The 24,271-nt window shown below is 39.1% G+C and overlaps 1 protein-coding gene across 2 annotated transcripts in view; it reads left to right on the top strand.

Moving 5' to 3' along the window:
- The first annotated feature begins 603 nt into the window (after nt 1-603).
- The window catches only part of PCGF5 (polycomb group ring finger 5), a 64,720-nt gene continuing 41,052 nt past the window's right edge, over nt 604-24,271 (top strand). For both annotated transcript variants that reach the window (XM_084210903.1, XM_084210905.1), the window contains exons 1-2: nt 604-654; nt 10,541-10,646. The gene's annotated coding sequence lies outside the window, so the exon portion shown is untranslated. The remainder of the gene's footprint in view (nt 655-10,540; nt 10,647-24,271) is intronic.

Raw genomic sequence — 24,271 nt, forward strand, 5'->3', positions numbered from 1 at the left:
GGCCGCCAGAGACACCCCCGGTTACATAACCAGCGCCCGTGGGGGCAGCTCCGCCGGTCCCGCCCCCGCCCTGCCGGAGGACAACGCGGAGCGCCCCGGCCGCGGTCCCGCTGGCACCGACCGGGCAGCGCCTCCGCGCCGGCCCCTCCGCCTCAGCGGGCACGCGCAGGACGCATGCGCATCCCGGGCCCGCCGCCGCGCCGGGCATGCGCGGGGGCGGCGGCCGGGCAGCGTCCGAGGGCGGGCGGGCGGCGGGTGCCGGCGGAGCCCGCGGGGCACCGGCGGCCCCGAGCCCCGCAGCCCGGCGGGGGCTCCACCGGCGGCCGAGAGGCGCCGGGGGGCCCTGGGGCGGCAGCGCCCGAGCCGGGCTGTGCCCCAGTTTGTGTCCAATCAGAGAGTGCAGCGCCTGCACCGGGCGGGCGGCAATGCGTAAACAAGCCCCGGGAACTCCTCCGCCCCCCGCGCTCCCCTCCGCGCCGCTCCCCGCGCCGCCCCGCAGCCGCCCCCGCCCGCTGACAAGTCCGGCGAGGCGCGTTCCCGCCGCTCCGCCGCCCTCCCCTCCCCCGCCCGCCCGCCCAGCCGGCGCCGCCCGCGCTGCCACACGCACCCACTCCCGCACACGCCCGCGGGTGCCCGTGGCCTCTGCAGGGGAAGGTAAGGGGCCCGCCGGGGGCCGCCGGGCAGGCGGCGGCGAGGTGCGGATCCGTGCGGGGGGGATCATGTGTCATAACAAGTTGTTGAACGTGACATTGCTCTTGAACTGCGGCGGCGGCGGACGCCGGGCCGCCGCCGAGTAACTTTCTCCTCCAATTCGGCGCTGAGGAGGGAGCCGGCGGCGGCCGGGCGGGGCGGCGGGGCTGGAGCCGGCGGGGCTGGGAGCGCGGAACGCGCTCGGGAGAGGCTGATGCCGTTCGCGATGCTGGCGGCTTCCTGGGGAGACGGCGCGCAGCGCGGCGGGGGACGAGCGAGAGCTCCGCGTCTGGCGCCTGCTGCGGGAGCCGCTGCCGCCCCGGCGAGGATTTTTCTAGCAAGGCGCCAGGGCGGGCAGTGAGCGAGGAGCGGGTGCCGGTACGAGCATCTCCTCTCGCGGGTAGCTATCCCCGCTGATGCTCCGTGGCGGTTTGGCTCGCTTCCGGCGTGATTAGCTTGGCTTATTATGTAAGATGTCATCGGAGGAGGAGAGGCACAAGCTCTCGGTGTGGCGGAGGGGGGGAACGTACCGGTCCGCCGCGCCTTGCCCGCTCCAGGTACCGGAGCAGAGCGAGCAGCCCCGGCCGGGAGGGGACGGGAGCTCCCCTCCCCTCGCAGTCCGCCGCTGGAATACGGCTGCTCGGTTTACACGTGGGTTGGGTGTGTTCCCCAAACCTTGCCTTTGAGCAGAAACGTAACCTGTCCTGGTTCGTCTCCCATGTTTAATTGCTTCTATTCTCTCTCAAAGAAAAAAATAAACGTGTGAGCATAAAAAAGTTTAAGAACTTGATTTGTGCTTCCTTTACGTGCATATTTAGTAGATTAATATGATCTGGAGACGATTGAATGAATCATCAGTTCCCTGAAATAAAAGCAAGTGAATCATCTCACATACACAACTGGGAGGGAGCATAGTTGGTACCGTAGATAGTGAAAGGTTGGTGTCAGTTTCTGACGCGCAATGGGATGTCAGAGGTACAGACAATGCTCAGAAACCCAGCAGCTTCCTGCGGTTGGTTTGCGAACTCTGAAAGTTTTGCGCCATTCAATTGCAGTTTTTCTGGCTCAGTGGTTAAGTGGTAGCCTCTTTCAGTTAGCAACTTGTTGCCCATAATTTTAGCCAAATAGTTAAAAGGGGGGGTGTAAATGGTAAGAATTAAGTAACTGTGTTATTCAAAGTGTATTAATTTAAAATAAAATGTAAACAATAGTACCTAAAAGTAGCATCACACTATGTCCGTACCCTGAAGCCAGACGCAGATCCCAGATGCTTTTAATCTGGGTTTTGTTTTGCTCAGTTTTTTTAAGCAGAAATAGTCTCTGTTGAAGTAAAAAAAAAAACGTAAATCTGTATTTTTAAAAGCCAAGCCAGTTGATTTAATAAACATGTTGGAGTTGTACCTAGATAGACTTCTGTTCCTGGTCCTTTTGCCTGTTGGTGTTTAAAATGGGATAGAGTCTGGATCCTATATATAGTTGTCCTTTCAACTGCAGCTTGCTTCCAAAGTGGATTTTTCATCCTCCACAGTTTTGGGACGCATTCTTCTCTTCCTGTACAGAGGCAGAACTATGAATTTTACAAGATTAATTTTTCTTTTTTTTTCTCGGCATACCTGCCACTGTGAAGAAGCAAAGTCACCGTTTCTATCGGGGAGGTAGTGCTTCACACATCCAACCATGTGGATTTACAGTATAAAGTATGTGAAGGTCTTTGTATGTCCTGCTAGTAAACGATTCTGTTTCCTGTGGCATCAGGTGTCCCTTATCACACTGCCTGTGTTTTGTACCTCTCACCATTCTCCGCTTGGGAACAGAAAGGATTGCTTTGGGTGTTTGTCACTGCTGGGGCAAAAGGACATATTACCATTTTTGTTTGTCTAGAACTATGCACTGCCACCTCATAGTATTAATTAGAGGATTAGAGCAGTAAAGTGTGGGAAAATTGTATTACTTCGGGGTTCATTGCATGGATATCAGAAATTCTGAAGTGTTAACCCAGTGAAGACTGCACATGACAGTGAAAGCACTGTAACAGAGAATCTCTTAGGTATGCTGGGTGGTCAAGTTAACAAACAGGAAAAATACTGTTTTAGTTGTGCATTTCATTCAGCAATCAAATAGCATTCATCCTTATTTATTCAATTTCTTTAAAAAGAAGATAAAAACATACAGTGTGTGTGGCATTCTATGTGCCCAGACCTCAGCTGAAAGCAGTAAAGGAGATAATACTGAAAGTGGACTTACCACTCTGCTCTAGCTCGTTTTCCCTGCTCTATGAACAGTCTAGGATTTAAAGTGGAAATGAAAAATTCTAGGTTTCACTTCTAAGCCTGCAGAATATGCAAAATAAAGTGAGATTAAAATGTATTGGTTTCAAATTGCTCCTGTGCAGCTCCATTTTTAGACTGATAAGCAAGTTACTGTGGAATGCACAGAAGAAGAGAAAAGTGGAGAGCAGTGCAGATAAAGTGAACTGTCTGAACTTTGCATCTTGATTTTTGCCAAGTTGGGGATACACAGGAATTATTCTTATCATGACCTATTGATGTGTGTGTGTGTGTGTGTGTGTATGTGTGTATGTGTATATAAATTTACACTACCTTTTTTAGAAAAAGATATCAAGTTATAAAGATATCAAGTTATAATCTTTCTGTACTTTGAAAGACTGGTGCCAACAGCATCTTCATATGTTCTTCCAGCTATCTGAATTAGAACATCCCAGTGAGGAAAAAAAAACAACCCAAGAGATTAGTTCCTTTTTGCAGTTTTGGCTGTAAAGACCCTTTTTAAACCAGTACAATAGTCCCAGGCAAAGTTTTGATCATTTCCCTGGTGTTGAAAAGGGGAATCCTTTCTTCAACTGTTGAAAACTTTGCACCAAGTGCACCTTAGCTTGGGGTTGTTTGGTCCCCAAATCCTCAGTTAAAAAACATTTGTTGCAGTTGTCTGGGAAAAAGTTTTATTTCTATTATTAGACTAAATATTTAAAAGATTAAGAAACAAAGTTGATTCTGTATCAGTGTTGTAGCTATCTCTTTTAAGTGATGGTGGGTCGTACCTTTAACACTTCTTACAAGGAAGCTTATTTTCCTAATTATTGTGGTTTTATCTTGAAACTTTTCCAGTACATGTAGTGCCATGAAAAGGAACAGCTTGACAGGCTTTGAGACTGAAGCCTGTAATGAGCAGAGCAGGTGTAGCACTGGCAGCCAGTTCCATCAGGCTGTGACAAGACAGTGTCTGTCTCAATGTGTGCCCATGGGAAATATAAGTGTGCTGTCCTTATCTGGATTATTGCTTATAAACCAAAAATTGTTCACTGTCAAGTGTGGGCCACTTCTGGAATAAAAGATATGTAGTGTTACTTGAGCACTACGGTCTCAATAGCTGTCACTATTAGTTCTTACTTGTGAAACAAGTAATTTTGACTGGTTACCTAAAACTGAAACCATTTATTAATTATTAATAGTGAAATTCATGCATAGCTTTCCTAACAGCTAACCAAATTGTTCATTTACTGCTGTGCATTGGTCATTTTTTCCTTGTAATAAAATAATTTTGTTGGCCATTGGTGTATGTATGTTTTGAGATTTGAAAGGATTTAAGAAAGTAGCCTGCTGATTTGCCATAATACTCCTATTTTCATGAAAGATCTAACCGGAAAAAGACAAGTAAACTTACTTTCTCAGAAGAGGTCAAAGATGAGAATAACAGTTATTGGGAGGATCTTCACTTCCTTGAGATACTGTTGTGTCAGTGACTGGTGCATCACAGAGAGCTTCAAGTTGCTGCAGTCTGTAGTAGTTCAAGAGCTGCCTTCCCACACCGAGTCTTCACTGGCACTTGAGTTGTGCTCATTGTTTTAGAGAGGGCACACATGGAGATGGAGCAATGAGTGCTGGAGAACAGGTATCCACACTGCAAACAGGGGATGCCTTTGGTGGCTCCTTTGCTCAGCTTCAGCACAGGTTCTTCTACAAGGAGGAAAACCACTTAATGGCAATTCTTATCAGAAAGAACCCTTCTCACACACAACATACCAGTGGAGATGTAGCAATGAACAGCAGTGAGACCTAAATGGTGAGCAGTGATATTTTCCTGATTCAAGGCTATGATTTTCATTACATGCATGAAGTTGATGGCAGTGTTACAGAATTACTTTCTGTCAGCTGAATCTGTAAGTACAATCTGATAGCAGCAGGCAGAGTCCTAGTTCATAATTGCTGTAAAATGGCTCACATCTGGTTCGTTATTCCCATCTTTCAAACTCCACCCTACACACTTGTTTTGCTCACCTGTTGTTGCAGCTTAGTTTTTGAAATACAAGCTCTTGGGGAACCCCTTGTAATTCAGTCTGACTTTTTGCATTGTGTTATATCTATTAAAGTCTTTGTGTATAAACAAAGTACCTTAAAGTTGGGGAATCCACATTTTAAGTATTCTGGAGATACATTTCAGTGCCGGTTACTACTAATCAGAGCAGACAGAGAAATTCTCTATGCGACAAAAAAAGTAGTAAATCTTGAGATAAAAGTCTTGAGTGATTTTTAGAGAAGTGTCAACACTAATTAAAGCAAATGTAATTATATTTATTTCCTTCCTTAAGAAGAAGAATGGAATATGCAAGAAACCAGACTCTTGATTAATTTCATAATGAAAGCACAGTTCTTCTTTCAGATGAAAGATCATCTCTTAAATAGCCAATATGTGTATTGAATGAAGTTAAAGATGTTTCTTTCTTTCATGGTTTTATAAATTGTTGTTTACTTTTTTGAAGAATCATCAGTACTAGCGGCAGAGACAAAAGAGCCTTTATATGATATAAATGATATTTTGAGTAAGTATTCTTGGTTGATTCTGGCTGTAGAATTTCCCTGCATACAAAGTGATTTTGAAGAGCTGCTTAATCAAACCAATATTTTTCAGCTTTCCATCTTAACTCTTTTGATATATCATAGATAAAGTCAATTTTAATGCTTTCATCCCAAATACATATTTACTAAAAGTACAAGTGGGGGTTTTTTTGTGTGGATAGTGATCAGAGAATGCAAATAGATTTATTTGAAATGATGTACTCAGTGACATTTGGTGCCTTACACAGGCTAGTGTGTAAAATCTACTATTGATGTGTAACTCTTGCATATTTATTGCTGAAAATTTAAAATGTAAATTTACATAGGATTAATGTCCAATTGGAAATTACCATTAATTGCAGAGAAGCTCTTTCAGTTTATTTATTGTGAAGCTGAGTGAAACCAGTGAGACTTGTAACAGAGGAGCTTTACTTTAACATCTGGCTTCTCCAGGTGTAACAGCTTTAGGGATATCCACTAGTACAATAGGGAAAACCACACAAACTCTTGGGCATACAAGCCCTTCTTCAGATTTTGAGCAATAGGAGCAAACAATGAACTAGGGCTTCAGTTCCAGAAGACATCTACAGCCAATGCTTAGAGCAAGGGAAGTGCTGCTGCTAAGGCTTATGCACCCTGAGCTCTGGCAGTCATTAAACCCCCAAATAAATTAGGTTTAACTAAACCACCAGGAAACTAGGGAAAAGTTTTCTGCTGCTCTAGAGTATTAAATGGACTTACAGACGGATCAACAAGCTCCAGAGTGTTGCTTCCCTTGTTTTTGGTACAGCTGGTTGGTTAGATCAGCTGTGCTGTTCATCTAACCATAGGTTTAGGCCAAATTTCGAACAGTTGCTGTAAGTTTCTTTCAGTTGTGGCAATGAAATAGCTCATTTGATGAAAAGTGTGGTTATCACCTATATAAAAAAGGTGATATTAGTGTGGTTAGAAATTCTGAGGTAGTGCTCTGTCCTGGGCAGAAAGAAAACAGATCATTCTCACCAGAACACTGAAGGCCTTAGCTGGAGTGTCACCACACACTAGAGACAGTATCTCCAGTTAAGTTTATTATTTTTGATATCTAGAAGATCTGTGAACTCTCATTTCCACATTTGACTTGGTGATCAGGACTAAGAAGTTTCATTCTGCCACCAGAAGTCTTTGCTAATATGTGTGTGACATTGAGAGAATAGCATAAATAGAACAGCATACATGAAGAAAACAGCTCTCTAATATTTACTGAGGGTAATGTCTTGTCTTCCTTTCTTGGATGCTTGCTAGGCTGCTGCACTAGCTGTGTGTTTGGGTCACATGGACCAGAGCTGCTGGAGCAAGTTTGGTGTTTTGTGGTTCTGGACTATGAGATACAAACTCTGTATCTGACTTCTTTCTTGGCAGAAGAGAACCCTCCCCACTCCTCCCATCCAGCTGTTTTACACCTAGATTTCTCAAGCATATCTGATAAATAAAGAACATTTGCAAACATCTGCCAAACATTGGACTTTTGGATTTACAGTTTCCATCTTTTGGAGTGGGTGGGTAATACGAGAGAACACGGGCAGGTAATATGGTGACTGAAATTTCTTACAAGGGATGACAGTTACTTACCATGTGATTTTTACTGGATGTTTTCAATGGAAGTGTCTCGACTCCCATGAATCAAAGGAGAAATCCATAAAAACACAAATAGTTTGAAACATTACCTTTAGCTGATGGAAACTGCTGTAACTCTAGCTTCAATTTATCCACTTGACTTTATGCCAGTACTGAATATGCCTGTAGACAGAGTAACCACAAGTACTGCTTGTACTTACTTTAGTTAAGTTACCATAGACCTTGCCTCAAATTGCTTATAAAATTGTCAGTTATTAAGTAATTCCAAGAACAAGATTAGGGAGTAGTGGTCATTTTGCCGAGTGTAAAAATGGTTTTGGTAACCTTGTCGTTAAGCCAGGACCTCAAATTTGATTTAATTATTGTCCTTGTATTATAAATGTATTTTTTCCTGTTCTTGTGAAAATAGAAGTGTTTGATCTAAGCATAAGCCTTTGAAAAAAATAATCTGTGTTTATAAATGTTCTTAGATGAGGTTGGTGGGAGTTTACCCATGACATTTTCCAAAGACAGTATCTGCAGCCAAGTCATTGAGTAGAACTTTCCCTTTCTTTGTTCCTCCTAGAACAGCAGAGAGAACAAGCAAAGAACCTCTCTTCACTTCAGTGCTTTCTGGCTTGGTATTGATTCTGTTTATTCACAAAGGTGAAGTCTGTTTGACAGGTGCAGAAGTCAAACAGCTGACATGGAGCCATAGTAACTCAGCAGGAGAATTCCTGTATTTTGGGAATGATTAAGTATAACAATTAAACTGTCCTAATATAGCTAAAGGGCCAAAATGTTAGGATATTTCTTATTTTAGGTTGTTGGTGTGACTGTAATTTATCCATTGTAGTGCTTCTCACTTCTGTTCTTAAAGGGCTTTTTCCCCAGCTCCCCCTTCTCACCTGCAGGCGAGTGTAGAATGAGCACAAGAGGAATGTTGCAGGATGACAAAGGATAGTCAGCTCAGGGAAGTTGAATACTGCCTTGGAGGACTAGTATTTGCCTGTCTTGGATACTAAATTACTATTTTTTGCTGGGTGGGTAATATAGGTCAGGGGTTCACAGATGGCCTTTCATTTTTAACAGCTGTGAGACACATGCAGCCAAATTTGCCCTTGTTTCAACATCACCAGTACAATCAAAGTTGTGTGAAACAGAGCTATACTCAGTCCTGAGTGTCATGAAAAGTTGAACCTTGGAACATCAGGTGTATGGAAATAAAGAGTACTTGAAACAGTTTGGACCTAGACTTCTATGTCTCCCTTTTCTGTACCTGTAAATTACGGCTTACAGAGTTGTCTTGTTGAATAGGCTGTGGAGAAGATGCTTTTATTACTATTTGGGGAGCACTGAAATACTGGAGGAATGAGTGGGTATAACTGTGTGTGATATCAAACACTAGGGAGTAAAATACTAAAGAGGGGCATAACTGTCTTTTATTTGTTTGGTAGTAAATATAGTATTAAAAGCAATGCTGCAGTTCACATATGTGCAAAGGCACAGATTTTTTTTCTCTGCAATTCTTTTGAAATCTGTAATTTTTACTGAAGTTATAATGATCTCAGTGGGCCAATTTAGGCATGGAATTCTGTTGAGTTCGGCCTCGTGGATGTATATAAGAGATTGGTTTTGTCTAAATGTTGAGTATTTAAACAAAGAAATATAATGGCCAAATTGAGTTCTGGGAGAGACATTAGTCATTCAGGTTTTCTGAATTTTTTTTCTGTATATTTTTCTGAATATTTTTCTGTAACATGCTTGGGTGTGCTGCTTGGAAGTACAAAGGTGCTATTTTATTTCTTAAAGGAATTATGCATTGAGGTGCATCTGTGTAATTTTTAAACATATGTAAGCTCCTGCTGCCTGAGCTTGAAGAAACTGAGAAGATATCCACTTATGTTTAGTGTAATATAAAGACAGAGTATATTAGCTGTGGCTCAGTGCTATGGTAACACCATTAGGTTTTACCCTGAACAGAACCCTGACTAGAAGATGGTTTCTAGTCAGCTTCCAGCACAGATGCATCTTGCTGCTGGCAGAACCATCTTGCGACTTTTCTTGTCTTTAAAACAAACAAGATTCATTAAAAATACTTTATTAAAGAAAGCGTTGCTTTGGTAGGGATCCTGTGGATGAGTTCTGAATATGGAATTTGCCTGAAGAAAGGCAGAGTTTAGGGAAGAACTAGTGTAAGTTTAGGACAATAGAAAGAAGCCCACAGTACTTGAACCTGGACAATGAAGAGCCTTCTCTTATGCATCAGTGAGTGTGATGTTATTGATTGTGCTTATTGGAGTAGGTGAAATTTATTTTGTTCACAGCAATAAACCCTCACATTCCTTGAAAGTTGCAATTGACAGTTAAGTGTTGATTCCTGTACTTTTCTGCCAGTAAGAAAAGCATAAACATTGCTGGCATCCTGTACTGAGTGAAGCCTCAGAAGTTGGTTTTGCAGGAGCTCTTTGTAGGTTAGAATAGATCTGACAGCTCAGTGTGGTGTTGCTGTTAGCGTGGTAGAACATTGTCATTACTCACTGCGACCATTATTTCTGATACTGGACAGTGGTGTTGCATGAAGTGTATCTCAGAAGCTAATTGAACTGCTAAACTACAGTCACTTCTTTCTGACCACTTTTTTTCTAAGTATTTTGTGGGCCGCACAGGTTTTAAATAGTGACTAAAAAACTTGATGCTCCATTGTTGTTCATTTTATCATGGTACCATGAGCAACATTCCCTTGGAAGTCACCAGCTCTGCAGGCCTCAGTCTCTGGACCTACACCAAGTACAAGGAAAGCAGTGATTCCATTTAAGTTAAACAGGGCATGGAAATCCAACTGCTGACTGTGCAGTTGCTGCTCTTGTCCTATGTACCAAAATTAATCAGTGTAATATGACCAGGAACTCCAGAGCTTTTTTGAGTGGTACTAACACAGGAAAAAAACCTTTGAAAAAAATCTCTTTTACAACTTGTGCTTTTATTTGTTCAGAACATGCATAGGTGGAGGAGGAGATGTTTAGGCTGTATTCCTTCTCTAGAGGAAAGGCAGTCGATCAGATCTTTGCAGTACCTTCATAGTTAGGATGTCCCTGCAGGTGTGAACTGCATTGCAATTACCTGCACCAGACATTACTGGACTTATTAAGAGTCTTCTTCAGAGTTGTATTCCTGTAAGCAAGTAGGTGCTAAATACTTTCATTTGAGGGGGGGAAGGTGGGCAGGGCTGGAGTTGCTGTCTATGTAAGCAAATGCTTAGAGTCATTTGTTTTTTGGGTCTCATGCTTGTGCTTTGCTCTGCAACACTTCTGAGTTAGCAAGGCTTCATATTCAGAGGTGTGTTTTTTCATTGTCTTTTTTTTCTTTTCTTTGCATGTTCCTTCTTGTTTCACAAACACAAGGAACTGATCAAAATCCAAGTAGAAGACAAATTTTGGAATAAGAAGAAACCTGTGTATGCTGAAATCACTGAAGGATTGTTGAGAAGAATCTAGAGTTCAAGTTCTGGTATGAAATTCTAAATATTTTCCTTGGAATTCAGGTCACTGTCTGCTCTGCAAGACAAACCTCGCTTAGCATAGATTATAGCATGTAAAATAGTTCATTGAGCTAGCAAAGATCACTTTTTACTAGAAAAATTATGTTTAAATGGATTCTGACTAGCATAGCTCTTACTCTGTTGTACGTGGTATCCACTAAGATATGTTTCATCCTTTAACCAAATTAAGTATCTTATATGTAAGGAAACTTTTTTTAAAAGGAAACTAGCCAAAAAGTCAGGTCAACTGTCTCGTGCTAGATTTTTTGCCACTATTAAAATTGTTTTGAGTATGATTTTTTTTCGTCCTTAAGATGTAGGAAGGAAAACCATTTTTAAATACTACTTGAGATGCATTCTTCAATCTCCCCGATATAAAATCAAAAGACAATTCATTTTAACACTGAAAATTTTGAAATATTGCACACATTTAAATAAAGCTGTATCATTATTCACCTAGAAAATACCTTGGTCTATTTCTGACTCTGTTTTCACTGAAGGCACTAGCAAGCATTCCTGCTAATTTAAGGGCCCACAATTTGAATCTGTTATACTTATTGCAGAACTGCTAAATTTAAATCTGCAAATTTGCACAAAGCAAGAAAAAGGGTCTTTCATTTAAAATCAGATGGGTAAAACCCAATACATTTTATTTAAATTTAGAAAACCTTAATTGCTCTTTTTTCACTTCCACTAAAATTACATAATTTTTTTACTTTTAATTATTTCCAGAATTGTGCTGTGTAAAGACTTGTCAGACCAAAAGTTTACTGAGTTCAATCAGTCACCTAATCCCAGAGAAATGGCTAGATTATTTTTAATCTTATGTAGATGAACTTTCTGGTACAATTTCAAAACCTTTGTCTTTGAAATTGCGAGACAGAAGACTGGAAGGTCTCTGTGTATGTTTTCCAGGGCTATATCCTAGGTGCTCTTTCATAAAAAACACCTGTTCAGTATCCACTGCGCTGCAATTCAAGCCATGATCTCACTGTTTCTAAGCGGTGTAAAGTGCTGCTACCAGAAGTTTGTTGGTTCTGTGTTCAGTGCAGCCAGAAAAAAGAACAGCAAGCAGGGAGAGGAAAAAGCTCATGAAAAACTTAGTTTAACAAGATGACACAGACCCTTGAGTAATGAACCGTGCTTTAGTAAAAATGAAATGGAGACGTAATGTGGCACTTTTCTTGCAATAATATAATCATGATTTCTCTACAACAGACATTTGATTCAAATGTTAGAGTCAGCTTAATTATGAATCAAAAAAGCATCATAAAGGAGGTGGAAGCAAAACAATGAGAATAGGGAAGGCTAAGCATTCATGTCCCACCAGCTCCTTCCACACTTAAAACTGCAGAAATAAGTCTGCAGTGTTCAGTTTTTCATGAGGGAAACAGAAGAAAATATCACAAGGGAGTAATTCTAAAATTGATATATTCCATATAAATGTAATTAAGCTCCCTGACATCAGATGGGTTCAAATAGAAGTCTGAGAGACTTCCATGTGCATATTCCAGAGCTAAGATCTAAGAGAATAAAATAGAAGAATAGGACAGATAGCAAAAGAGAAATCACTATGTAGAAACTATTTGTAGGCTCTGTTTACAGAGTGCCTCATTCTTCCCTCACAAAGCACAGACTTCTAAAGGAGTTTTGAAGGGTCATGGTATAATCAGCTGCCAGTGTCAAGGGGACACAAAAGAATGAAGGTAGTCTTAGATGAATGGACAAGGGGAATATCAAGCAGTTGTTGAATTACATTGATTCAGTGGTTTTTAATGCTGTGATCATCACTCATTCTGAACTTGATTCTGGCAATTGCACATCAAGAAGGATGCAGAAATCTTGAAAGTTGTATGGAGAAAGCCTAAAATAATGATAGAGTTCTTGGCGCACATGCTTTATCATGGATGGCTGGGGGCACAGCTTAGTAAAAGTAAAGCTAAGGTGGCACTTCCAGACAGTAATCAAGCCATCTCTTGATATTATCTTGCATAAACTAAATGAAAACATTTGAGATAAAGTAAGTTGTATTCAAAACCAGATTATTCAGTCTAGCTGATTAAAAGAAAATCAAACTACTGTATATTAGCAAATGAGGTAATAAAAACCAGAGTAATTCAGACTACTATTAAGTATTTTTAATTTTTTTTGACATTTGAAACTAGTAATGACTTCTGTAAATCACTCTTTATAATATAAAATTAAGAAGGATGCTTTAATCAAAATAATCTGTTGAACTTCAGGAGAAAATTAATATTTTTAGTGCAACTCAGATTAGATGATTTGCCTTTTTTTACTTGATACGTATTACAGTAAAGGTTCTGCAGTCAGTCTTTGCTGTAACTTTTGGAAGTTTAATTGCACACAGTCCTGGCAGAGAGTTCTTTGTACAATTACCTGAAATTGTCCAGAATTCAGATTGCTATTTCAGAAAAAGCAGAACAGAGACATCTCTAACAGAAAGACAGCAGGATGACATTAATCAGGTGAGACATTTTCAAAGTGCAACACATCCAGTGTGATTTGTCAGCACTTTATAAAGGCATGATAGGGTCCCTTGTAAAATACCTGACTACCTAAGTTTTAAATGGTCTTTTATCTTCTTTTTCAATGAGTAGTATTCAAAAAGTATGTGGAAAGTAAAGCAACAGCTGGTCTGCAAAAGATAGCCCTAGGATACAAGGGAGAGCTGTGTACTGTATTTGCATAACATGTTGGTCTCAAAGTAGGTTAGACATCTGCTTAGCCATGAAGTTCTCTGTGAAAATACTGTTCCTTGTTTGTTCTGTATTAAATCCTTCTCCATTTATATTTTTATGCTATTTAAAAATAAACCTAGAAAAGATGTGTTGTTTTAACCATTAATAAAAACAAACCAGCTAAGGTGCAGAATGGTCCAAGATCAGCGTTCCAGATTCTTTCAGAAAGAAGAAAATCAGACTTAATTGAATGGCTCATATTTATTTTTAAAATAAGGTTAGAGGAAATAAATATTGTATGGAATTGTATGCCCAGCTTCCCTAAAGTAACACAGGGGTGTATGTTGTGTAAATAAAACTAGCATATGCTTAGGAACCATAAGAAGTCAGGATTCCTATCTTTAAGACTCCTTCTCTTCATTGTGGAAAATTTTTTCAGATCACTGACAGAAAATAAATATTTTGTTAGGATCAATAAATATCCCTGTTAATAAGAACATTCTTTAAGCCATCTTTTTACAGTATTTCAGTGGTATGCAAGATAGAGCTTTACTTCAGGTGTAGAGTAATCTTTAAGCCCCTTTAGGAGATTCTCAGTGTGCTCCAAGAAGTAGATTAAACTATTTCTTCACTATTCATAATATTTTTCATATGTGACGGTAATGCAGTGTGTATTTTAAGAGTCAAAAGCCACAGGTTCAAATCCCTTTCAAATCAATAGGGAAAATTGCTTGCAATGACTTCTAACTTAGACTCTACATTTGATTTCTATTTTACCCATAAAATTTATGTATGAAAATTTAATGCAAAGTGGTTTTTATTTTTGATGTAATACATCGTTTTAGGGCTCAATGAGAGGACACTAAGAATATTCAGTAATACAAATGGTACCTTTCTATGAATTGCAGTAAAAGCAACAAGTATTTAGTGGGATGACACCCAAAAATACTATCATTTGAATCTAGCATATTCCCAGTCTTAAAAATATTTAATAACTTGATATAAATATATGTCTGAGATTATGCCATAAATCTGTATGGCTTCTTGTAAAACATTTATTACCATAGAAATGAAACATCTTCCTGCAGCATAGTAAACAATGTCCCTAACATCTGTCACAACCTTTTCACACATCCTCTCCCCTGGGTGAGAAGCATGTGCAGTTCATGGCTGTGTTTTGGTAGAATTTTTGTGTTTAGTTTGGGGCAAGTCCGTTGACAGCATTTATGTTGACAACTCATAATCAATGTATAGTGTTACACAAAATTATTCTGATTATGTTAATTGACCTATAGGCAAACTAGAAACTGAGCTGGATGCTGCCTAGGTAAGTATTTCATCTGGCACCCAGCCCACTCCTGCATTCTTCCCATCCCTCAGAGATGTTGGTCATGTCATACCATGCCCATCTGCAGTTACTGTCCACATCCTGCTGAGCAGCCAGTTCCAAGGACAGCTAACATCCCTAAGACCCCTGTTATTCATGACTGAATGTGGTGTTACATGGCATGGAATATCTCCTTGCTTAGTTCAGATCATCTGGTCGTATCCTCTACCAATGTATTGCACCCCCACAGTCTTCCCTGTGGTGGGAGTGAGAAAGGGACAAGGCCTGGGTGCTGGCCAAGCACTGCTCAGCAATAGGTAGAACCTTAGTGTGCTGTCAGCACTGTTTTGGGCAGGTAACTAAAAGACCATATGAGCTGCTGGGAAGAAAGTTAATTCTGTCCTAGCCAGGCCCAGTACAGTTATTTAGCAGGAGGACTTAGGAAGCATTTGAGACTTAAGCTATAAAAAGCCATAGAGAGCATCTGAATAACAAAACATTTTTCAGGAAGGAGGGACACAGTGTTTATAGATAAAACCTTAGTGCTTTTGAACACATTTCATAGGCCACATGGTGCAGGAGATGAATATTTCTAACGCAGACTGAGAAGGAAATCAGCACATAAAAGATATTCAAGGTACATATTGTGTTCCATCCCATGGAAGTTGCTCAAGAGTTGAAAAATAAGAATTTATGTTTGTCTTGGACAAAAGTTTGTATTTAGGTCAGTAGGTACTTTGTTTCATTCCTCTCACTGCAGAAAACAGACTACTTATGCAGCTGTGTGCATTACATAATCCTCACCTTTCTCTACTAGAGTATCAATTTGCTTGTGCAGGAGCCTTTTGGATGTTTTGACTAAATGTCTTATGTTTGTGCCTACTCCTGTCTAACGTTAATGCATCCCTTTTTTTGAGAAATGAGATCTGAAAGATCATATTTGGCATTAGTCTGGTGGAACTGAATTTTTTGCTGGAATCTACCGAGTTTTGCAGGTTTACTCTCAGTGCTGTTTTGGGAATAGAGAGAAAAAAAGGTACTGTTATTTTTGTTGACACAGAGTCCGTAGGGAGGTAAGCAGTCTGGTGTTCCTCATGTGAGTAGTTTTCTTTACGTAACAATGATTGAATATTGTGTGAAAATTTTATTCTTTATTCTTTCCTGATCTCTGCTCACATGCTAGTGAAGTGAGTCCCTGACTCCATTGTGAAGTAGAGAGTTTGCTTGAGGGCTTATGAAGTATTGGAAGTACTTTCGACAGAATAGAAGATACTTACAGTGTCTAACCATCCAGAGTTTGGGAGGTCTGAGGAAGGGACTAGAAAAAGAACACAAATTTGGCAGTCTCAAATGAGCAGTTTCTGCTTGTGCAGTGGTCACAACCTAAGCAAACATAACAAAATACCCTTGGGACTATAATGGCATCTTTGTGGCTTTAGGACTGAGAAGTGCAACAGAGCAGTAGACCAGAGGACCACTTTAATTCTGAATAGTCCACAGGCTTCCAGCACACTTGTATTAGATAATGCCCTGGAATTTTCTCACATAAGAATGACAGGAGTTAGAAGGAGTGACACTTTGTTCTCCCAGTTATCATGCACTGAGGGCACTGGTGGTATCCTTTATTTGATGTCTTCACCCCTGGTTATTGGGAGATTGTGGTACTGGTGTGTGTGTGGAATGGGAATAAGTTACAAGCACATTTCTAACCACACTGCAAACAGTGCAATGATGGAGATATTATATTTAAACCTCACTGCAGAGTGAGTCTGTAACAGTACTCTTCTATTTCCAACCAAAAATATTTTCAGTTAATTACAAACATAAAATGAGACATTATTTCTGTTTCAGTAATTATTGATATTAACTGCTGCTTTGTAAATGAGTGTAACTGTGCATTTTTATTTCCTTTTTAGTAAGTCATGTATAGCTGTAAAACACTCTATCAGCTCTAGATGTGTATTAACAAACAATCTCTTCATCACAGCAGAGGTAAAAGTACATTTAAATTCATCATAGACACATAAAGAAAAGTTGTTTCAGGAACTCATGATAGTATTTGTGGGATTAGGCTGTGTAAATAGCAATATTCATGTTCATGAGATGTTTGTTAATAGGAAAAAGATGAGTTGGGTCTGAATCTTAGCCATCTTAAGTGATCATTTGCTCTTGCTTAAAACCAAATTCAAAAATGCAATTAAAACATAAAGTTCTGTTTCAGTCATAAGTATATAAAATTTTGTATCTATAAATACACAGACACACACTATATAAGGCATGAAGTTCTGAAGAATCCAGCTTTTTATCTTCAAATATTGCATCTTGCAAAATGTTTTACTTGCCTCCATATGCTGAAAATTTGAGACTTAACTCTTAATTTTTTACCAATCCTGTTCTAAAACTATCTGCCAATATCTTGACTATTTTCAGGAGCTGCTATCAATAGCAGTATGAGGGAAAATGTAGGCTCCATGTTCACTATGGCTATTTTTTTAAATAAAATATCTCACCTCAGAGATTAGCTGTCTGGTTTAAAGGCATGTCAAATTAACATTCAGATGAAGACTAATGTTGTGATTAACACATTGTATTGGAATTTGAGAGGTGGAGGTTTAATTCCTAGGCAGTCATGTCTTCCTGTGTTGCTGACATCAAAAATTTATTAGGAAACAGCTAGAAATTTTAGTCTTTATGTAAAACAGTCTCAGTAATGCATCCTTTTCTTAACACAATTTATATTGTAGACATTTTTGAGCAGATGGACTCTCAAAAGGTTATGTTTCCACTGTAGCTGAAGGTATTAGCTAAATGGCTATATTTGGATATATTTGCCCTAAATGTAATCTGGCCAGTTTTGTTAAATACCAATAAAAATACTGTCAGGTGTTTCAGTAAATGGGACCCAGCTTGCCCTGGAGCTTGTGTGACTAGATTATGATGGTATTTCTGTTCACTTCTGTTATTAATGGAGTTAGTTAGTTCAAAGAATGGATCTGCTTTTCCCTTTCAAAAAACAAATTGTTTTCTTTTTAACAGCTTTTGTCTCACTCCTTTACTAAATACTGCTGACAAGCTTTAGATCTTCTTCTGATTCATCTGATTTATTTTCTTGTAGAGGCAAAAATTTTCCTCTGTCTTCCCTTGGTCCTCTCTGTCCCCAAATACACAGGCTCTTCCTTTGTGCTCAGAAGACCAAAAGGCACACACACCTCTGTGGCTCTTTTGCTCAACAGAGCTCTTACTGGGGACTACTAGTTGACAGTTGCCCCAGAATTCCCAAGGTGTCTGATTTCCTTGCTTTCAGTAAAGCAGAAAACAGACCTAATTAAAGCTTGAGTCCATGGAGTTTTGCCCAGATTTCCCTAGAGCTGGATTGTGATAATACATAGCCTGGACCCTAAATTTGGCTACTCTCATTCTCATCCTGAACCACACCTTACAGAGAGCCCATTTCCAGCCTGAATTACTCACTTCTGGAATGGCAGTCTCCTCTAGGACAGTTGGGTTGTAGGTGTTCTAAAGTCAAGTAGTGACCTGAATATGAAACTTGGTTGTTTGAGTAGAATTCTGTGCTGTGAAAGGACATCTTCTGCAATTTGAGATTATTGAGTTTTCCTCTTCAGGAATTTAGACTCCTGTTACATACATAACATGGAATAACATCTCTACCCCAAAGCTATACTATTTTGAAAGCACAATTATTTCTCAGGAACCTACATTTGTTCATCAGATTTTGAGTTAAAATTTAGTGCCTCTAAGAAATGGAGCAACCCACAGAAGCAGGAGAATGCAGAAAGGAGATGAGAAATAGAAAAACTTGATGAAGGGAAAAAAGAGGGAAGTTGAGCCATGCAAAGTAGCCATTAACCCAGTTTAACAGGACTGTGTATTTGCTGCTATGCACTATTCCAGGAAGCTTACTGTAATGGTAGTTTTGTCCTTAAATTAGTAGCTTTTTCATAATTAAAATTTTTAGACATGGCATGGAGCAAATGGGAATGGACACAAAGCTGCTGTGCAATCTGATGCCAATTTGTACTGATCTTCAGGAGAACCCAGTGGGTTTGTTTAGCTGACATTATGATGCTCAGCATAGTGGATGCCAATGGGTAATGTAGACAAGGAGGTGACAGAGCCAGTGCAGGCTTGGGTGTGTCCCAGGTAACCACTGGTCTCAGGAGAGACCAATGCCATGGTGTGAGACCAGATCCCAGCACTCACCATGGCATTCACCTCTGATACAGGTCAGACTCAGCTGGGGTCACTAACACCTTATACACTTCATATCTGCAGGTGGCCTGAAACTGCATGAAGTGAACATATTCCGGACCTATTGAGTAATTCTGGTTAGTATTTCACAGAATCTCTGAATCACTGAGGTTGGAAAGGATCTCTGGAGCTCATCTGTTACACATCCCCCACTGAAAGTGGGATCAACAGATGAGATTGCTCATGACCTTATCCAGTTTGGTTTTGAAATTTTTCAGTGGTGGAGGCTCCACTTACCTTTAATGTTTCCCACAGTTACAAGTTTATTGTTCTTTGGCCCCTAAATGCCATTTAACTTGGCTCCTGTGTACATCAGTGACAGTGGTTTGGAAAATAACGCTATTGAGAAGTCATGTTCATAGCAAGGATGTTTGCTCTAACAAACATAGTAAAATTGACTTTTTTACTGAATAAAAATTGTATGTAAAGATTTGGACAGGTGTTCCTAAAATCCAGACAAACTATGGAGTAACTTTTTCCATCTTTAAAAAAGTGACTGGATGCAATCTGTCTTCAACAAACCAGTATGCTTTCCATTTCTCTTTGTTATGGCTATCTTTGTTTGGTGGTTTTGTTAGCACCACATTAATTTCACCAAAAGCATTAGTTTTCAAGAGTATTTTTGAGTCTCTCTACTGAAATTCATTAGCATTTCCTTATTGACTGAGGGACATTAACATAAAATAGGATTATAAAAAAGCAGTTTCAGTACCTCAGCTTACAGTTTTCAACTGTTCCTGAGTGTTTTATGCTATTAACTGATATGTAAAGAAAAAGGCAGGGTAAAGGTATTGCCTCACTGGTACAAATGTTAAGAAAAACAGATGCAATTAAGAAAATTGTACAATAGATTTTAAATATATCAGGTAAAACTGTGAATTGTTATTCTATATTTGAAATTATCTGTTTTGTAACAATGGCTTCTGTTGGGAATTTGGTAAGTTGATGCATAATAGAAGATATAGCCCCCAAATGCATATTTTAGTTCCTGATTGATAGAGGGTTATGATGGTACCAGTGTTTCTGACAAGTTTAAAAGACACAGGATAAAACATCAGACAGAATTCCATATTTCTCAGCAGGAAAAATGTAAATCGCCTTAATTTTATTCCTACTGAGCTGTGGCAACTGAGGTCTTGTATTTAACTGTGAATTATTAAATAGACAGCATGATGATGATAGGAGCAGACTATGTGTTACATGTATCAACAAGTTCTCATAAGCCAAATTCCTTGTCAAAATTTCATATTCCCATCTATGCATTTGTGATAAAGGGAAATAATTTTAAGAGTATTACGCCTTTTACTCTTAAAAGCTTCCCAAGGATATTAGATGGGGGAATGGAGTGAGATTTGCCATATAAATTGAAGGTAAAACCTTCTAGCTTCATGCCTCTAGAACCTAAAGTTCTTATAGCACTGGAGAAAATAGTCACATCTAAAAAAACTCAGTAAAATGCATACAGATTGTAGTAATGTAAAAAGGTCAAAAATTGGATATCTTTAGCATAGTTTGTCATTTGCTTTGGAAGACCATTCTTGAAATGTATTTAACATTTATGGGAGCTCAGTTCATTACAAAATGTGAAAAATTTTGCAAGTAAAAATGTTTAGGGTATGTTTGTGCTTTTTCAAGTGTGTTGATACAGTGAAAAGTCAGCTGGCAATCTGAAGATGAGCTGTTATATCTGTGATAAATCTCATCTCAGAATCTCTTCATGTTTGACAGTCACTATAGAATTTGGACCTCTTGCAATGCAGATTAGAAATAGCAGTGAGGTATGAAACAAAAGAATGATGCATTCTCTCTCCTGACTTGCACACCTTTTTAAAATTTTAGGAGGTGACTGTTACATATATCTGTACATGCCTGCATGAACTTCCAGACTAAAGCTTAATGAAACCTGATAGTCACGATTTTAATGAGCACTGTAGGCTTGCATGGACTCTGGACATGCATAGTGAAGCAAGATAGCAATGTTTATACAATCCAGGCCTAAAGATGTAACATAAATATAGTTAACCTGCCATGTAAGTATAGATATCCCTGCAGGGGAATTTAGTGATTTCAGTAAGATTGTGATTCTTTGTGAGGAGGAAATTAGGATCTGTTTCTCTATATACAAAACAAGATTCTAAATACAATGATGCAATTTGTACATTTGTTAGATGTTTTCATTAAGTGCCATTATATATTTAAGGACCAAAACAGGTATTACTTTGTTGTATTCAAACATCTTGATTTCTAGAAGGGCTTTGCCTGTACTGGTATGCATTTTAGACTCAAAAGCATGTGATCTCCTGAAGTATTAGCTACATTTCTCATCAACATTTTGTTTCTTCAGAATTTTGTAGCAAAGTAGTCCACAATCATGTCTAGTTGATGAGACTGGACAAGTTCAAAATGTGAGAATGAGCGTCTACAATTTTATAAAAGGATCATGTATATTCTTTGTATTCTGAGAAAGACTCAGCCCTGCTCTGTCAAGAACCCTAAAAACAGGGAGTCCAAACTGCCACAGCCTAGTCAGCTAAAAGCCATATGATCTCATTAGCACTGCACTAAATCCAGACTTCCAAGTACTACAAGAGGAAGTTCAAGATGCAGGGATGGTAAACGTGGTCTCACAGTTTTTGGTTGATTTTGTGTTCATTCTAATTAAATGCATATTTACCAAGAATATGCTGTTTCCATGCAGGCATGCAGAATCTGAAGGCCAGGATTTTGTAATTGCAAAAACAGTATCAAGCATATTTTGCATACTTGAGAATTGTTTTATACATCTTTTCTTTAGAAAACTCCCTTATGATAATGTCACATGCTGACACCATTTATACAAACTTCTTTAATTTCTTGCAGTCATGGAACTAAGGTTGGGCAAACCAGCAGTCAACTTCCTAAGCAAATGTCACTGAAGAACTGGCAAATGATGCCAAGTTATGGGTTGATTGCTCACTTGAGAATAGGTTCTGGCTAGAATCCTGAGTTTGTCTCTCCTCAAATCGAGCACATTATTCACATGAAGAATCAACTACATGTATCACTTTTACTTAATTGTTACCATTAGTATAGAGGATAAAAATTATTAGAATTTCAAGATTATGCTTTCTGTGAAATATTACCTGCAGTGACTCTCATTTGTTAATGCAAACTGTTAAAAACATCTAAAATACCTAAAGAGCTTTTATTTTTGCTTTTTCTTATGGAAGGTTTTTTATCTAACTCAGTAGGCCAAATTCCACAGTGACTTTAGTCATATGATTAGATGGACAGGATCACATGAAACATGTTGCTGCGCAGTCCTTGACTCTCTATATACATATATATGTTAAATTCCTGTCAAAAAAGATCGTAGGAGGATGTGAAACTTGGTATCTTGGTCTGCTCTCTATTTTCTCTTAGTTTATCCAGAAGAAGCATTCTCTGTTTTACAATTTAAATGCACAGGTGTCTGTGTTAGGTTTTCTCGGACAATGCTGACTGTTTCAATGGGCTGACAAAGTGGCAGTTCCTATGAATGAGTCCCATGCAGTTCAAATGAAATGGAGTCCACCCAGCATTGTGTTACTAATTTAAAGGTTTTATTCTTGAGAGAGCTGCAAACAGAACTCCTGTTGAAAATCAATTGACATAGAGTAAACTCCCTAAGACATTGTGAATATCCTTAATTTGTCTTGTAAAAGATGAAGCAATTTGGTTGCTACTTTTCTATCTCCCTTCAAGCCTGTTTGTTTTCTGGTTCTGCCATCATAAGAGTCATGAGTATATTTTGTTGAGCATTGCTTTTGCTGAGCTTATTGACGTTTTAAATTTGTTTTGACTTAAGATCTAGTAGTAAGTCTTGTTTTTAATTTGCAGTGCAAGTTGATTGCATAATTGTGAAGCTGTTTGACACGTGTGATACAATTTGATTTGCATTCCTGCCAGTTTTCAACTGTAAGAAACAAAATCTGTTAGTAACAGTTTTAGTAGGAGTCACTGGAGGCTTCTTACAGTTTGCTTTCATTGTTTTCATTTGTCTTTAAATTTCATGGAAATTGAGAGATGAAACTCTATAAAACTATTTGAAAACTTCAGGTTATTGTTTAGCTGAGCTGTGTTGATGTAAGTGACTTTGATAATTTGAGAGGAAAAAAAAGATACCTATTATCTCTAATAGGTATTTTTATATAATATATGTGTACAATTTGGTATAGAATGAAAGAGGATATATATTACTTACAGAAACAATGATTTTTTAAAAAGTAATAGAATTATAGCAAGCAGCTGTTAGGATGTCCTGTGAAAAAGCATAGACTATGTTGTGACTTCATGAGCAAACTTGAAACCTATGTTCATACTGTTATAGAAATACATTTCCCCTGGAAGGATGCATATCTCAAACTGGCAAAGTGTTTGCTCTGTGACCTACAGATCCTGGAAGTCTATGGAGGAGACATAGTCTTGCCCATGCAGACAACAGCTGTATCAGGCTGCTCTGTGCATGAGTACACCACTGGAATTTTTCTGATAATGTAGCTCTGAGTATCACTGATTGATTTATTTTTTTCCATTGTGGAGTAGCAGGGAGACTTGAAGTAGCATTAATTGCAGAGCAGATTTTTTCTGGAGAAGCCTCAGAATAAGCAGGTGATACTATTGTAGGGAGGAGCATAAAAGGAAACTGAACTGGCAGAAGTAAATAATCAGATAGCAATAGGTAAAGTAGTTAAGAAGTATTGGAGATTATATAATAATAGAAATGGCAACACAAGTGGGATTTCCATTAATTCAGAGACAGTCTAATAAACTCTTCAGTAGAAGTGAAGTAAATGGCTGGAGACCAAAAATGTGATTCTGATGATGCAAGATGTTCATGGTGCAAGGACAACACCTGATTAAGAACCAAGGTAATTGTTTCAAATTACCTTGGTTCTTGATCTTCTTTAAGATGTTACCAGAACACACCACCATTACTTGCTCTACTTACACAGACTTGCTAGATTCTGTGCTTATACAGAACTGCTAGAAATTTATATAAAGCATAGGACTGTAAAAGACTGCTTTGGTCATGCCCTGTGGGTCTCCACAATCAGGCAACCCTGAAATAATGCCTGCTCTATTGCAGCCTACAGAACATGCTATGAACCACAAAACATTTGCTTCCAATACCCTATAAAAAGTGAAGGAGATGTAGGACAGCAGAGCGAAGTGCATGGAAGTTAGCATGCCATGAGATAAATCCAGGAGAGGTTGAGGATTCCACCAGTATTTTAGTTGCACAGAGATCCTAACTCCACCACAGATCACTGGTTTTTAA

This window comes from Fringilla coelebs (genome assembly GCF_963513975.1).
Source record: "Fringilla coelebs genome assembly, chromosome: 8".
Lineage (NCBI taxonomy): Eukaryota > Metazoa > Chordata > Aves > Passeriformes > Fringillidae > Fringilla > Fringilla coelebs.